This window comes from Eptesicus fuscus, chromosome 18 (assembly GCF_027574615.1).
Source record: "Eptesicus fuscus isolate TK198812 chromosome 18, DD_ASM_mEF_20220401, whole genome shotgun sequence".
Lineage (NCBI taxonomy): Eukaryota > Metazoa > Chordata > Mammalia > Chiroptera > Vespertilionidae > Eptesicus > Eptesicus fuscus.
Window position 1 is genome coordinate 34,249,019 of NC_072490.1, and position 16,375 is coordinate 34,265,393.

Sequence of the window (16,375 nt, forward strand, 5' to 3'; positions counted from 1 at the left end):
ATGTGATTCTTTTTTTTTTTTTTTAAAGAAGATTGAATTTATTTAAGGAAAATGGGATGGGAGATGGGGATATCCAAAGAGAAGGACTACACACATTGAGCAAAAGGGTATTACGCCCATGATGGCAGCAAAAATGTGAAACAAGGAAGGGCATAGAAGAAAGCGACAGAGAAGCCTAGGCTGGACTTCTTTGACTCACTGAGAAGTCAGAGAAAAGGGGACCTTGGAGACGGGTTCAGGGGGTTAGCCCGGGACAAGCTGCCACTGCTCATTGTTCCTCTGGTTGCAAGTCTCATGGGGTCCCCTTAGAGGTTGGGGGATACATGCCTGTGGGGGAATGGCAGAGGTATGCTCCTTGGAGGGAGAGCACACACTGTATTCTTTGTCCTGAGCATATTTATGTCTTTCTTGCAGGTGGAAATCTTAGGGGAGGTCTCAGGGCAGGGTCTTAATAGAATATTCATCACCTTTCCAGGTGTGCTCTTTTAGGGTCATGGTCTCCAGTGATTGGTCAGTGCCATTAGTCAATGTAATGGGTCCTGAGGCAGCCACTGTGTTACTTGTCTGGTTTTTCTGCTTTTCTGGGCCTGGAGCTGAAATACAATTGAAGCCTAGATGTTATCTGTAGGGAGGAAAAGGTCAGGGGGTCTAAACCAAACCACATGACCAGTGATATGCTAGGGGAAGATAGGTTCTTATGTTCTCAATTTTGCCCCTTGCTAGTCATCTGGAGCTTTCTGCCCTGGTGAGTTTCTGTACCTGGCCCTTTGTCCTTGCTCTGCTCGTGTCTAGCAAGTTTCTTCTGATTCGGTGGTCAAGGCAATAAGCCACACAATAAGAGCTGGGGAAGTATTCTCTCTCTTCTATTTTCTGTAAGAGCACATGTAAGATTAGAATTCATTGTTCCTTGAATGTTTGGAAAACTCCCTGGCAAATAATCTAGATTATATGTATCTTTTATTGGAAGGATTAAATATACCAACTCAGTTTCTTTATTGGTTAACTAGAGGCCTGGTGCACAAAATTCTTGCACAGGTACGGTCCCTAGGCTTGGCTGGCGATCAGGGCCGATCTGTGGGGCAACCAGCGGGGCAGTTGAGGGTCCCCCCTGCCCCCCGCTGGCACCTGCCTTGGCCGGCCTGGGGCCTGCGGGTTGGGGGCAGCTCCTGCGTTGAGCATCTGCCCCCTGGTGGTCGGTGCACATCATAGCGACCGGTCGTTCAACAGTTCAGTTGATTTGCATATTAGGCTTTTATTATATAGGATAGGGCTACTCATACTTTTGTTCCTTTTTGACTCAGTCCTGGTTTCATTTTATTTTTCTAGGTATTTATTCCTTTTAATCTAATTTTTCATGTATTTGCAATAAGGATGCTCCTAATGTCCTCCTATTGCCTGCTGTCATTGTTTCCTTTTCACTCTTAATATTGCTATTGTGCCCACTCTCATTTTTTTCTTAATAATTCTGCCAGAAGTGTGCTTTTAAATGAACTATCTCTAGACCTTGTTGGTTCTAGTACTAATTTAATGAGCAAAATGTCAATGAAAAGGAAGGTTGGGCTTCCTACAGACTCGCTTTCATCTGTTGATACTGAAGGCAGGGGCTGTGACCAGGAGCCTGGAGGTGCCTCATGACAGAGTGAGGGGGGGGGCGGATTTTCATCAGCTTTCTATTCTTCTCATTTTCCCTGAGGGCAAAGGGGTCTCCTAGTGTTGGAGATGAGAAGCTTGGAAGCAGTCAGCAGTGTAGTGAGCAGGGCTGGTTGCATTACTTCTTTATTACTTCTGAATAAACTCTTCTGTGGCTATTGGGGATGGGGAGGCTGACTTTGGTTTCTTTGATTCTTGGCCACTGAAGTTCAGCAAAGAATATGTAACTTCAGGGATCTTGTTAGGTGAGTTGTCAGAGTGGCCCGGACTGTGGTTGGAGTCTGGCTGAGGGTTTGTGCTACGTGAGATCACGCTGGTCACTTGCCCCTCCAGTCTTTCTGACATACAGAAAGTATACCAGGGCTGCTATCAGAGCTACACCAGCCAGGACTCCAATCACGTTGTCGGCAATAGCCTTATTTAGAGGCCAGGACTTTGTAGTGTTGAATCATATTGTACGTCCAGCCTGAGAGGGTCACTCTTGCTGGAACTGATAGGGTTGAAGACCTCACACTGAAAATCCCCAGCATCCTCCCTCCTGACGGGGTCTATGGTGAGGATGCTGTTGTCCTGGGACAGCTTCATCCTGTCCATGAGCAGGAGACTCTGGCTCTTGAAGAGCCACCGGATGAAGATCCCAGTGTCATCTATGAGACAGGTCAGGATCACGGTGTCCTTACGCTGTGACTGTGGCATTGCTGGCTTGGATGGAGGGCTTTCCCACTGGCTGGTATACATGGAGCTGTCCAATTACTTGTTTGCTCCGAAAATCTTTCTCTAGGGCTTGTAGGGTGTAGTATCCTATGTCCTTCAGGGTGACTTTCTGGAACAGCAGGGACCCATTGAGATACATTGCCTCTTGATTGTTGTTTGCAGACCCGGGGGTAATTTTTTGAGTGTCTATTACATATGATACAATTAGAAGGTTGCTGTCTATACGTTCCCCTTTGTATCAGATAGAGCCTGCTAGAGTCCCAGGCAGACTGTGGACAAGAAGAAGCACATCCTGCCCTTTAGCAGCACTGGACGGGCCCTGATTCAACAGTGAGTTGGGCAGTGGTGGGCAGGCTCCAGAAGGTTAAGAGTGAGACGGCCAGTAGGAGCCCCTGCCAGGGGATGCACCCTCTGTGAGCAGGGGCTGAAGGGGACTCCATGGTGTCTGCTGTCTGTTCTGTCCCTTCCTCTGTGAGAAGAGCTTGAGGTCCAGAAACGCTCACAGGCACTGCTCTCCCGACTGGTGGGCTGATTATTTCTTTAACGTTTTCTTTCTCCACCAGATCTAACTTCAGGAGATCAGGAATTCTGTGTGATCCTCACATTGTACTCGCAGCAACTCGGAACAGGGCCTACCTAGTACAGGGAGGAAGCCTCAGTACATAAGTGATGAATGAATAAATGAATTAGGAAAATGAAATAATAAAGGGTTAGGCTGATGGCTGCTTGTGGTCCCTTCAGTGGTAATGCCAGACGCGAAATAGTAACGGCCTTTGCCCTTTTCCTGGCAGCAGACGAAAACCCGCCAGATCGGAGAAGGAAGAAGGCGTTTCGATTCCAGGTGGGAAGAACAGGTGTATGATTCAGAGAGGCGGCCAGAAATCCGCCCAAATCTGCATTGCTTCGGGCCCTGTCTCCCCAGAAAGAGGGGCCAAACCAGAGGAGCTCGGTTCCCGGAGCTTTGGCCGGGAGGAGTCCACCTGCAGCAGCCCAGCTCCACCTGCAGCCGCCCAGCTCCACTGCCCGTCGAGCGCGTGGGTGGGCGCGCGGACGGGGGGCGGGGCCACGCGGGAAGGGGGGGGGGGTCTGTTCCCACCCCCTGCTGCGTGCGCGCGCCCGCCGCTGCCTCGCGCGTGCGCCGCGGGCCGGGGGCGGAGGTTGTGGGCGGTGACGGCGGGCGCACGCGCTCTCGCCTACTCGAGCCGGTTCGCGCTCCCGCGCAGGGACCGAAGCGCCGGTGGCGGCGGCTGCGGCGGCTGCAGCGGCGGCTGCGGCGGCTGAGGTGGCGTGGGGGGAGGGTCGGGAGGGGGGATTTCCTGGGGGGGATGGACCGAGCGCGGCGGCCGCAGCGGCAGGAGCCGGTGCCTGAACTCGAGCGACCGTGCTGGCGGAGACGCCGGCTGCTCCTCCCCTCGCTGCCGGTGAGTGAGCGCCCCCGCCCCGGATGGTGGTTGCGGCCGCGGCCCCCTCACGGCCACTTCGCGCCGGGTGAGAGTAGTCCGGGAAGCGTGGCCTGGCGGCGCTGCCGACGCGGGCCAGGCCTCCCCTCACGGCCTGGCGCGACCCGGACCCTCGGTCGCCCCCGTTCGGGGCTGAAGCCCGGGCCTAGGACTCGACCCCCAACGTCCCGCCTGGCCTTCCTTCCCGGCTGGCCCCTCTGTCATGTTGACCCTGGATTTCTCTCACCCCCCCCTCGTCTCGCCCCCTTCCCAGCGCTCGTCGCCGGGGCTGAGGGAAGGGAGGGGCGTGTGGAGTTGGGCCGAGGCCCGAGGGACTGTTGGGGAGCTAGCTCTGGGGGTGGTGGTGGTGGTGGTGGTGGTGCGGGCGGGGGGGGGGCGGGGTCTGAGGTCCTGTGAGCCCTCGCTCGCCCTGGCGTCCCCAGAAGTTGGCCACTAGGGCTCAGCCATTGCCACCTGAAACCAGTTCTGCACCTTTTGTTTTGATTTTGAACTTGTTTTAAGGGGAGGAGGGAACCTGCTGTCCTGGGATCGGGAGAATAGGTAGTGCCAGGTGGGAAGCTAGGCGGTCTGGGTTCGGAGTGCCTGTGATTAGCCCTTTTAGAAAGGGAAAATGGGCGTATCTTCCCCGAAGGGCCAGAAATCCGATTACAGCTTGCAACCCCCCACCCCCCCTTTCCATTCCCCTTTTCAGCCTTAGCAAAGCTGTGTGTAGTCTTGTCCAGCGGTTTGGGTCATTCCTTAACAACATTGATGGTGAGGATGCCCCAGGTGAACCTGCAGCAGAGTTTCTTGAAGCAGCCCACTTGAGCTGTTGGCCAATTCCCCCCCCCCCCCCCGCGCCCCTTTTTTTGCTGACACCTTACAGTGTAGTCTTGGTAGATCCTAACGCAATGCTTTTGTAGGCTGACTTTTCAACCTGACTTGTCATAGAGGAAAGGAAGATGAACACATAGACACTAATCCAAAATGGATGCTGTTAAGTCATCAGAGGTACCTGTGCCACAAGCATCTCTATTGAAAGATCTGAATTCCTAAATTAGTTAATTATTAAAAATAAAGTCACCCAGGGCTTAAAAAGCAGGTAGCTGCTTAAAAATAAAATGCAACTTTGATTTATTTATGCCTTCTGACCAGTATTTTAAAATTTGGAAGTGATTGGTTAACTAAATCCTTGTCTTTGAAGTACCCGTGTATAGAAATTGTTACAAAGCCTGGAGGAAAGAACCTTATGAAAATGTTAATGTGTTACAGACAAGGTTCCTTCAGGAGGTAGATACAGTTTTTTCCTCCACTGTGTATTAGAAGAGTGAGACTCCACTGGGTGAAAAAGGTGAAGGGATAATTACAAATTGGTAGTTACAAAATAGTTACAGGGGTGTAAAGTTCAGCATAGGGAATATAGTCAATACTGTTGTAATAACTATGGTGCCAGGAGGGTAACTGAATTATCAGGGGATCACTTAGTAAATTATATAATTGTCGAACTACTATGCTTGTATATCTGGAACTAATCCTATATAATAAATCCTATATAATAAAAGCCTAATATGCTAAGTGTCTGGTCCACTGGTCGGCCTTTCAACCAAAGCGTAATATGCTAATGATATGCTAAGACCGCTCAACTGCTCCCTATGATGTGCACTGACCACAGGGTGCAGATGCTCTGACCAGTAGGTTAGCTTGCTGCTGGGGTCTGGCCGATTGGGACTGAGAAAGATGGGCCAGACATACCCTGGAGCCCTCCCACGGTCCCTCCCCGGCCCCAATTGTGCACCAATCGTGCACCGGTGGGGTCCCTTGGCCTGGCCTGTGCCCTCTTGCAATCTGGGACCCCTCGGGGGATGTCGGAGAGCTGGTTTCGGCCCGATTCTCGCAGGCCAGGCCGAGGGACCCCACCGGGGTGTACCAGGCCTCTAGTATAAAATAATATTGAATATCAACTGTAATTGAAAAATAAAATTTAAAAAAGTGAAACTTTGTGAGTAGGTGGTAGTTTTACTAGTGTCATGTAACAAAATATGCCTGTAGTTATGATTTTAACTTAACAATACCTTGTCCTCTACCAACAGAGTTGGCTTGTATTTTTTGAAATCACACACCCACTCTCTGGCTAGTTTGGAAAGATTAAAAAGCTGCTTCTGGTTTGTGGGTGGTAACCTTTTAATTTCTAAAGAGTTTTAAGCTGTTTACAGAGTAGATTGCTGATCAGCATAGCAAAATTTTAGATCTTAAAAATTCATTAGTATGTGATCTAGATCTGTTATAATTATGAACATTTATTAAGATTTGGCATGGTATGGGTACCCTGTACTATGTGTATGAAATTAGATTTCTCAGTATTTGCATCTTAAGATAAACAGAAGTACAGTCAGCTGACACAATGTTGTGACACCTTGAAGTAGTTGAGAGAATCTTATGAGCACACACACACAAACTACAGTTTGATGAAGAAACCCAGTGATCTGGATTAGTTGGTGACCACCGTTACTATAAGCTGTTTTGTACAAGAATATTTCTCCTTTTCTGTAAGAGTTTTTTATGCCTGTCTTACATGTACAAAACCTGTTCTGGCTGAGGACTTAAGTTTAAACTCCTTGATGTGAAATTTATGGATCATTCATTAATCATAAAATATTTATTGAGCTCTTATTTTGTTCCAGGATTTCTTCTAAGGACTTGGCTACAGTGAGGTAACAAAGCAGACTAAGTCCTGCCCTCATTGAGCTTTATTCTGTGTATGTCAGAATGAGGAAACAATAAGCACATAGACAAGATAATTTCAGATAATGCTAAAAATCAGTGATTAGCAAACTTTTTCTGTAAAGGGCCAGAAAGTAAATATTTATGGGCTATATGGTCTCTGTTGCAGCTACTCAACTCTGTTATTTTAGTGTAGAAATGGTCACAGGCAGTACATAAACAAACTTGTCTGTCCTACTTAAACTTTGGACACTGAAATTTGAATTGCATATAATTTTCCCATGTCACAAAATATTCCTTTTGATTTTTTTTCCAACCATTTAAAAATGTAAAAACCATTTTTATCTCATAGGCCATACAAAATCTTGGGGCAAACTGGATTTGGCCTGTGGGCTGTAATCTAACCCTTTGTAGAAAAAGTTTCCTGCCCTGGCCAGTGTGGCTCAGTTGGTTGGGTGTTGTCCTGTGCACTGAAAGGTCACCGGTTTGGTTCCTGGTCAAAGCAACATACCCAGTTTGTGGGTTTGGTCCCTGGTCGGGGATCGTACATGAAATCAACCAATTGATATTTCTCCCATCGATGTTTCTCTCTCTCCCCCTCTTCTCTCTAAAATCAATAAAAATATATATTAAAAGAAAAGAAAAAGTTTTCTCCTCACTAAGGAGAAGATATTGGATGCAAGAGTTTTCCTAGCAGATGATCTGCAGGTGGAATTGAGCTTGTCCTATGTTCCCCTGCATTGAAGTTCTCCACATACCATGTCACTCTTGCCTTTGTGTCTTTTTTCACTGTGTTGTTCTTAACTAGGTTGTTCTCTTCCTTTCAGATTTTTAAAGTCCACCCATTAGAGAATCTAAGACTTGGAAGAGATCTTAACTTCATACCCAGTTGCTTTCTTAAAATGTTCTCAGTGATTTTTCAGCCTGTTTGAACACCTTTTATGACAGAAAATTCATTACTTTGAGGTAGCCTATGCTATTTTCAGATAGCTCTAATTGTTAGAGTGTTCTTCATGTTGTAATAGGATTCATCCTTTCCCTCCTTTCCATGGTGCTGCCTTACATGGAGTAAGCCTGCACTGGGATTGCACCTCATCCCCAGGATTCGGTTCTAAAGTCACTGCATGAGACAAAAATCACATAAGATGAAAGCTATAGGAAAATTCCTTACATTATATAGTGTGCATGATTTTGTATACTGTATATAATTGTATGTCATTCTTATGCATGCTACAGATTGAGAGCCACTGAGCTTGACTTCAGGAAGGAGCAAGAGGAAATAAATTATTATGTGGATATGTAGGCCTTCAAACATTTTTGTTTATTAAAACAGCTGTCAAATCCCTATCAGAGTGGGGGAGGGTAGATAATTTTAATGTGTTCCTGCTTCCTTGCAGGGTTTATTTTATTTTTACATTAAGCCTTTATTACATTAATAAATGTTTATAGATATATTGTGAGTATTAAATGAGATAATATGTAAGGAAGCATCTAGCACATGGTACATGGTTAATAAATGCAGGATTTGAATCTAAATTTTTGCTTCATTGGGCTCACATTCACACTGTCCTTTGAAAAGTTGCAGAGAAGAACTAGGCCACCTGCTTCCTGTCTTTCCAAATAGGCATTTCCTGTTGTGGCTCTACTGAACATCTGTCACTCTCTATGTCCTTGAGTGTTGTTCATATTTTATCAGAGGTCAGCTAGTAAGTTAAATGGGTATATGATCTAACTCTCAGTTCTGTTACATGACCCTTCAAGTATTTGAACACTGCTGTTATGTCTCTTAAGTCTTCACTTTTCTCAGGGCTCATTTCTTTTTTGTTTGTTTGTTTTGTTAATTCTCACCCAAGGATATTTTTTCCCCCATTGATCTTTCCTTTTTTTAAAAAATATATTTTTATTGATTTCAAGAGGAAGGGAGAGGGAGAGAGAGATAGAAACATCAATGATGAGAGAGAATCATTGATCGACTGCCTTCTGGGATCGAGCCCGCAACCTGGGCATGTGCCCTTGACCAGAATCAAACCCGGGACCCTTCAGTCTGAAGGCCGACGCTCTATCCACTGAGCCAAACCAGCTAGGGCTGATTTAAAAACACACACATTATTATTGATTTTAGAGAGGAAGGGAGAGAAAGAGAGAGAAACATCAGTGATGAGAGACAATCATTGATCGGCTGCCTCCTACATGTCCCTCACTGGGGATTGAGCCCGCAACCTGGCATGTGCCCTGACCGGGAATCAAACTGATCTCCTGGTTCTTATGCTGGCTGGGCCTGACTTTCCTTGATTTTAATGGCATTGGCAGTTTTGAAAATAACTGATCAGGCATTTTTGTACAATGTCCTTCAATTGAGATTTGTCTGATGTTTTTCTAAGCGGTAGATATAATGTGATTTAGAAAGGAAGAACACAGAGTTAAAGTGTCATTCTTATCACATATCATGAGTACATATTATTGATATGACTTATCAATGTTAATGTTAACCTTGATCACCTAGGTTGAGGTAGTGTTTATTTTCTTCACTGTAATGTTACCCTTTTCTTCTTCCCTTTCTGTACTCTAGAAGAAAGTCACTATGCATAGCCCACACTTAATGAGTGATGAGTATGCTTCACCTCCTTAAGAGTGGAATATCTATATAAATTTCTTTGCTCAAATTGTTCCAGCTTTGGTCATTGGGAGCTTTTTCAGTGGGCTCCTGTCTGTCTTTCCTTTGACATACTCTGATGATTGTGTGTGAGCACTTTTCTGACAACATAAAATGTTTCAGGCTCATCCTTTATATATCTTGCTCTAATCCTGTAATTGATTATTTTTTCCAAGGAGCCTCGTTCCTTTTATTGGAAATGGTATTAGAAACTATGGTCTGGGTGCTAAGTGTGCTAGTTGCAACTAGAGTATTATTGTTTCTAGTGAGGTAGCAAAGAGATATATGTGTATGTGTTAACCTATGTGTACATGAATATCTATAAATAGTTCTGTATGTAAACCATTTGTCTCTATATTAAGCTACACATGAATTCATACTGATGTGTCCAACTCTAATTCCTTAACACATTAATCATTCCACTTTATCAGCAAGAAATTTGGCCATTCATTTACTTAATTCTTCAATTCCACTATACATCATATACATTGTTTTAGAATGGTTAGTATGTGCCACTGTGGGAAACAACTATATTAACTAGAGTACAGTGCTTGTGGATCCTTCGTTTTTGCTTTAGTCTTACAGACTCTGCTCATTTCCAGCATTACCTAGGTTAGCACTATATTCTTCCACCTCCTTTGTGAGGTTGTTTCACATTTGCAGTACATTTAGATTGTTTTGTCACATTCTGCATTCTATGCCGAGATCCCTTTACTCTTAAATCATTATTTTAAATTTTGCATACATTGTTTACTCTTTGTGCTTTAAAGTTATATGGGTTTTGACAAACTTCTTTAAAACAATATTTTTATTGATTTTTTAGAGAGAGAGAGAGGAAGAGAGAGAAACATCAGTTGGCTGTCTTCTGCAGGCCCCCTACTGGGGATCAAGCTGGCAACCTGAGCGTGTGCCCTGACCAGGAATCGAACCAGTAACCTTTTGGTGTACAGGACAACTCTCAACCAACTGAGCCACACTGACCAGGGCTACAAACTTTTAATATATTCACCATTACAGTATCATATGGAGTAGTTTCACTGCTCTAAAAAATTTGTGCCTCACCTATTTAACTCCCCCCACGCCAGCCCCTGGCAACCACTGATCTGTTTACCGTCTATACAGTATTGCCTTTTCCAGAACATTAAATTTTATATTATTTTTTAATTTATTGATTTTAAAGAGAGAGAGAGAGAGGGAAGAAAGAGAAACATCACTTTGTTGTTCTACTCATTCATGTATTCACTGTTTCTTTTTTTGTTGTTAATATTTTTTCCTTGGATTTTTTTTTAAAGAGTGGAAGGGAGGGAGGCAGAGAGGGAGACAGACGGAGAGAAAGAGAGAGAGACATCAATATGAGAGAGAGACATCAATTGGTTGCCTTCCATACGTGCCCTAATCGGAGCCAGGGATCAAACCCATAAACCAGGTATATGCCTTTGACTAGTAATCAAACCCGAGATCCTTGGGTGCACAGGCCAACGGTCTAATCAGTGGGCCACACCAGCCAGGGCCACTGGTTATTTCTTGTATGTGTGTGTCCTGACTGGGGATCAAACCCACAACCTTGGCATATCAGGGTGATGTTCTAACCAACTGATATAGCTGGTCAGGGCCCAGAATACTAAATTTTCAAAAGTATTTTTGAATGATTTTAATGAATACAGCATTTTTTTAAGTAGTGGGAGATACAGGTATTAGATAACTAACACTTGGGACCATTACTTTTTTTTTTTTTTGTATTGAGGTAAAATTCACATAACAAAATTCTTGATATTAACTATTTGAAATATACAGTTTAGAGCAGGGGTCCTCAAACTTTTTAAACGGGGCCAGTTCACTGTTATATCTTATTTTGAAGTAAAAAAACAAAACGGAAAAACACCCACATGTGGCCCGCGGGCCATAGTTTGAGGACGCCTGGTTTAGAGGCTTTTAGTTCATTTACAATCTTGTGCAACCACTACCACCATCTAATTGCAGAACATTTTCATCACTCCTAAAAGAAACCCTAGCAATCCCTAGTCTGATTTTTTTTTTTAAATTTCTTTATTGATTAAGGTGTCACATATTTGTCCTCATCCCCCCATTCCCATCCCACACCCCTCCCCACGGATGCCCCAACCCCTTGTTGAACTTAACCGTTGGATAGGCTCATATGCATGCACACAAGTCCTTTGGTTGATCTCTCCCCCCTCCCCCCAACCTCCCCTATCCTCCCTCTGAGGCCCGATAGTCCGATCGATGCCTCCTTGTTTCTGGTTCTGTTCTTGTTCATCAGTCTATGTTGTTCATCATTTCCCCTAGATGAGCGAGATCATGTGTCCCTAGAGATATACTTATAAGAACTGAATGTGAGACGAGCAATAATAGTTATGCTGACAGGCAAATGAATCAGTCTGTAGTGAGTTTCTTTCTGGACCAACAGTTCTTTAGAGACCCAATTTCAATGTCCACCAGTTCCTTATGTGTACATGTCAGCACTGCCCCCTCAGCTCTGGATGGTGGACAAATGGTGGTAACGGAGGTCCGACTCCCTCTGGTTTGGTCTCGGCCGGACCCAGGGGCACGGCTTCACCCGGACTCAGGGGCACGTGGCCTCACCCAGACCCAGGGGCGTGTGGCCTCTCCCAGACCCAGGGGCGCGTGGCCTCACCCGGACCTAGGTGCGCGAGACCTCACCCTGATCCAGGGACACATGGCCTCACCCGGACCCAGGGGTGCATGGCCTCTCCCAGACCCAGGGGCACGTGGCCTCACCTGGAGCTAGGTGCGCGAGGCCTCACCCGGACCCAGGACCCAGCCTCACCCGGATCCAGGGACACATGGCCTCACCTGGACCCGGGGGCGCGTGGCCTCACCTGGACCTAGGTGCGCGAGACCTCACCCGGATCCAGGGACACATGGCCTCACCCGGACCCGGGGGTGCATGGCCTCTCCCAGACCCAGGGGCACGTGGCCTCACCCGGAGCTAGGTGCGCGAGGCCTCACCCGGACCCGGGACCCAGCCTCACCCGGATCCAGGGACACATGGCCTCACCCGGACCCAGGGGCGCGTGGCCTCTCCCAGACCCAGGGGCACGTGGCCTCACCCGGACCCGGGACCTAGCCTCACCCGGATCCAGGGATACATGGCCTCACCTGGACCCAGGGGTGCATGGCCTCTCCCAGACCCAGGGGCGCGTGGCCTCACCCGGATCCAGGGACACATGGCCTCACCTGGACCCGGGGGCGCGTGGCCTCTCCCAGACCCAGGGGCGCGTGGCCTCACCCGGACCTAGGTGCGAGAGGCCACACCCGGATCCAGGGACACATGGCCTCACCCGGACCCAGGGGCGCGTGGCCTCTCCCAGACCCAGGGGCGCATGGCCTCACCCGGACCTAGGTGCACGAGGCCTCACCCGGATCCAGGGACACGTGGCCTCACCCGGACCCAGGGGCGCGTGGCCTCTCCCAGACCCAGGGGCGCGTGGCCTCACCCCGACCCGGGACCCAGCCTTACCCGGATCCAGGGACACATGGCCTCACCTGGACCCAGGGGCGCGTGGCCTCTCCCAGACCCAGGGGCGCGTGACCTCACCCGGACCCGGGACCCAGCCTCACCTGGATCCAGGGACACATGGCCTCACCCGGACCCGGGCTCCAGCCTCACCCAGACCCAGGGGCGTGTGGCCTCACCCGGACCCAGGGGCACATGGCCTCACCTGGGCCCGGGACCCAGCCTCACCCGGATCCAGGGGCACACGGCCTCACCCGGACCCGGGATCTAGCTTCACCTAGACCCAGGGGCACGTGGCCTCACCCGGACCCAGGGGTGCGTGACCTCTCCCAGACACCTGGTCGCGTGGTGTCACCCGGATCCAGGGGCGCACGGCCTCACCTGGACCCGGGACCCAGCCTTACCCGGATCCAGGGGCACATGGCCTCACCCGGACCCAGGATTCAGCTTCACCCGGACCCAGGGGCACATGGCCTCACCCGAACCCGGAATCCGGCTTCACCTGGACCCAGGGGCGTGTGGCCTCACCCAGACCCAGGGGTGTGAGGCCTCACCTAGACCCAAGGGCGTGTGACCACACCTGAGCCCAGAGGCTCGCAGCCTCGCCTGGACTCGGGTCTCAGCGGGGTTTCGTCTTCTTGATTCCAATTCCTGTTGGTCAATTCCCTCTCGGCAATTCCTTCGGTCATTTTCTCAGAGCTCCAGGGCAGCTGCCGCAGAACTCGTTGGGCGGCGGGCTCGGCGAAGCTCCGGTGTGCCCGGTGCGCGGCGGCGGCCTGGTCCGGTGTCGCTGCGTCGGCCCTTGGGTCTGCAGCGGTGGCCGGTCGCCGAGCGTGCGCACCTGGCCGCTTCCGGGGCGTTGAGATTCTTGAAGGACTCGGAGGTCAGCAAGCGCGGAGTCTCCCACCCCATGTCTCCCAGGGGCTCGTCTGTCCGTGCTCGGCAGCGAGTGGAGACGTCCCCTCAGCCGGAGACCGCCAGGGGAACTGCGCCGTGCACGTTCCAGGCCGCCATTGTGTCGCCTGAGCCGTAGTTCTTAAAGTGTGGACTTTGGGTCACCGGCATCAGCATCATCCCGCGTACCCCTCTCTTTTATTCTAGTTGTAGAGCATCTGCTCAGCCAGCCCTCTGGTGGTTCTGGATGGTGTCTGCTCTGCTCTCCCGTCGTAGTCTCAAAATTGTTGTGGTAGGCAACGATCAGGCTTCCGCCCTATGCCTCCATCTTGGTCCTCCTTTGTATAGTTAAGTCTTGATTGTTGTTGGTGTCACTGGGAGGAATTGTCCTCCAGGCCAATTGGCCGTGAGGACCCTCTTTGTCTATATAGGAAGAGTTGCTGTGCAGGAGACATGTTTATGGGCCGGGTCTTGGTGCAGCAATGCTTTGGCGCTCACTGAGTCTGCCTCCTAAATGTGACCCTTGTGCGCGTGGTTGAAATCTGGTGTCATCTCACACCGACCACTAGATGCCCTCGTTTCTGGGTCTCCAATGTAGTGTAGGTCAGCTACTGCCTGAGGCACTCAGCAGGGAAAAGCCTCTGTTCTCAGCTTGGATGGGGCGGAGTTACAGGGTGGAGCCTACAACCTTTGGCTTCCTGTCAGCCCCGCCCTATGAGGTTCCTGTGTCTGTGTCCCTCTGTACTCCTTGCAAACACCTTTGAGAGAAACGCGCCCTGGAGTTTCGCCTGCTGCCAAACAGTCTAGTCTCTCCCCTAATGAATCTGGATTCCCAGATTCTCGCCTGGAACTGGGTTTCAGTGTAGTTGGAACTGGGTCTCAGCGCAGTCTGGCGCTTCAGCGGCACAGGCATCAGTCCCTTCTCTGCGCACCTTCCCGTGCGCGCCTCTGGAGCTCTGCCTTCCGCCGCTCCTCTGTGCCTGCGCCCCACAGCCCAGATTCATTCCCCCAGCGTGCGCCTGGCTTCCCAGGGTTTCGCCCGGAACTGGGGTTCAGTGCAGTCGGAGCTGGTGTTCAGCGCAATCTGGAGCTTTTATCTCCTTCCTGCTAGTGAACGCCGGCCAGGCCGTCAGCCGCCCCTTCCTCTCCGGCTCCGTCCTCCCCGCACGCGCGCTTGCTCGTGTCTCCACCCGTGTCTCCATACCTCAGGATTTTACGGCTCCTCTGATTATCCTTGTGGTTTTCTCTTTCCTTCTAGTTGTGGGCATTTCAGTCCGCCAGCTTTCCTGTGGTTCTGGATGATGTCCGTTTTGACTTTTAGTTGTATTTTTGAAATTGTTGTGCCCGGCTGTAGGTTAGGTGTTTAACCTATGCCGCCATCTTGGTTTCCTCCCTAGTCTGATTTTTATTCCTATGGATTTACCTATTCTGGACATTTCACTTAAATGGGGAGACATAATATATGGCCTTTGTTTCTGGCTTCTTTTACTTAATATTTTTAAGGTTCCTTCATGTTGTAGCATGTTTCAGTACTTAATTCCTTTCTTATGGCTGAATAATAATCCATTGTATAGTTATACCACATTTTGTTTGTTTATACATTCTTTAGTTGATGGACATTTGAGTTGTTTTCACTTTTTGGCTATTATGAATGCTGCTGCTATGAACATTCATGTAACAGTTTTAAAAAATATATGTTTTTTATTGATTTCAGAGAGAAGAAGGGAGAGGGAGAGCGGGATAGAAACATCAATGATGAGAGAGAATCATTAATTGGCTGTCCTCTGCACATCCCCCACTGGGGATCGAGCCCGCAACTGGGCATGTGCCCTGACCTGAATTGAACTATGGTTCGATTGGTTGACGTTCAACCACTGAGCCACCCTGATGGGCTCATGTATCAGTTTTTGTTGAACATATGTTTTAAAATTCTCTTGTATTTTCTTTTTTTAAAATCCTCACCAAGGATATTTTTTTCACTGATTTTTTTAGAGAGAGGGAAAGATAGAGAGAAACATCAATGTGAGAGAAACACATCGATTAGTTGCCTCCTGCACATGCCCTGACCAGGGCCGGGAACCTGCAATTGAGTTATGTGCCCTTCACTGAATTGAACCCGGGACCCTTCAGTCCGAAGGCCGATGCTCTATCCACTGAGTCAAACCAGCTAGGGTATGAATGTATTTTCTTTTCGTAAAGTTTTATTTTATGTTTCCCAGTGGCTTATTTGGGGTAAAGTGCTGATAGAATGCTACTTTGTCTTGGCATAATATTCATCAGTGAATACTGAAATCACATAATTTTCCTGTTGTCATTATGGAGTAAAGGATTTTGATCCAGATGGGGTAATAGTAGGTAGCCTTCCCTTAGAATTCTGTTAGAGAAATATCTTGAATTATGTTGTGTTCCATTCAGTTATCCTTGTGAGAGTAGCAAGTAGTCTTTCACTGTGAAGTTGGATTATACCATTTGCTTGTGGTCTTAACAAATATCTGAGTGTCTGAATTATGTTTAGCATTATGTATTCAGAGGGATAGTAGACAGGATTCCCATTCTGTAATCTATTTGGCATCATTGATGTTACAGGGGTTTTATTCTTACCACATTCCCTCTGAGATTTGGACTATAATAGAGTAGCATTAAATATTTGTGTTTTCTTACTTTGGCACCCAACCCTGAAGCTTTGTTTTGCAGTTATTGCTTTGACCCCTTTGCCTTGATAGATTCCTTTTCGAATTGGCAAAAGTTTTCTTATTTTGCGAGTTTGGGGTAACCTGACCCAATCCATTGAAACCTACTGTTTTTCAG

At 48.2% G+C, this 16,375-nt stretch overlaps 1 protein-coding gene and 1 pseudogene across 2 annotated transcripts in view; one reads left to right on the forward strand and one right to left on the reverse strand.

The window, feature by feature from the left end:
• Positions 1 to 1,768: 1,768 nt before the first annotated feature.
• LOC103295851 (carcinoembryonic antigen-related cell adhesion molecule 1-like) lies at positions 1,769 to 2,804 on the reverse strand (annotated as a pseudogene).
• Positions 2,805 to 3,688: 884 nt separating this feature from the next.
• The window catches only part of TMCC1 (transmembrane and coiled-coil domain family 1), a 181,490-nt gene continuing 168,803 nt past the window's right edge, over positions 3,689 to 16,375 (forward strand). For both annotated transcript variants that reach the window (XM_054708167.1, XM_054708166.1), the window contains exon 1: positions 3,689 to 3,785. The gene's annotated coding sequence lies outside the window, so the exon portion shown is untranslated. The remainder of the gene's footprint in view (positions 3,786 to 16,375) is intronic.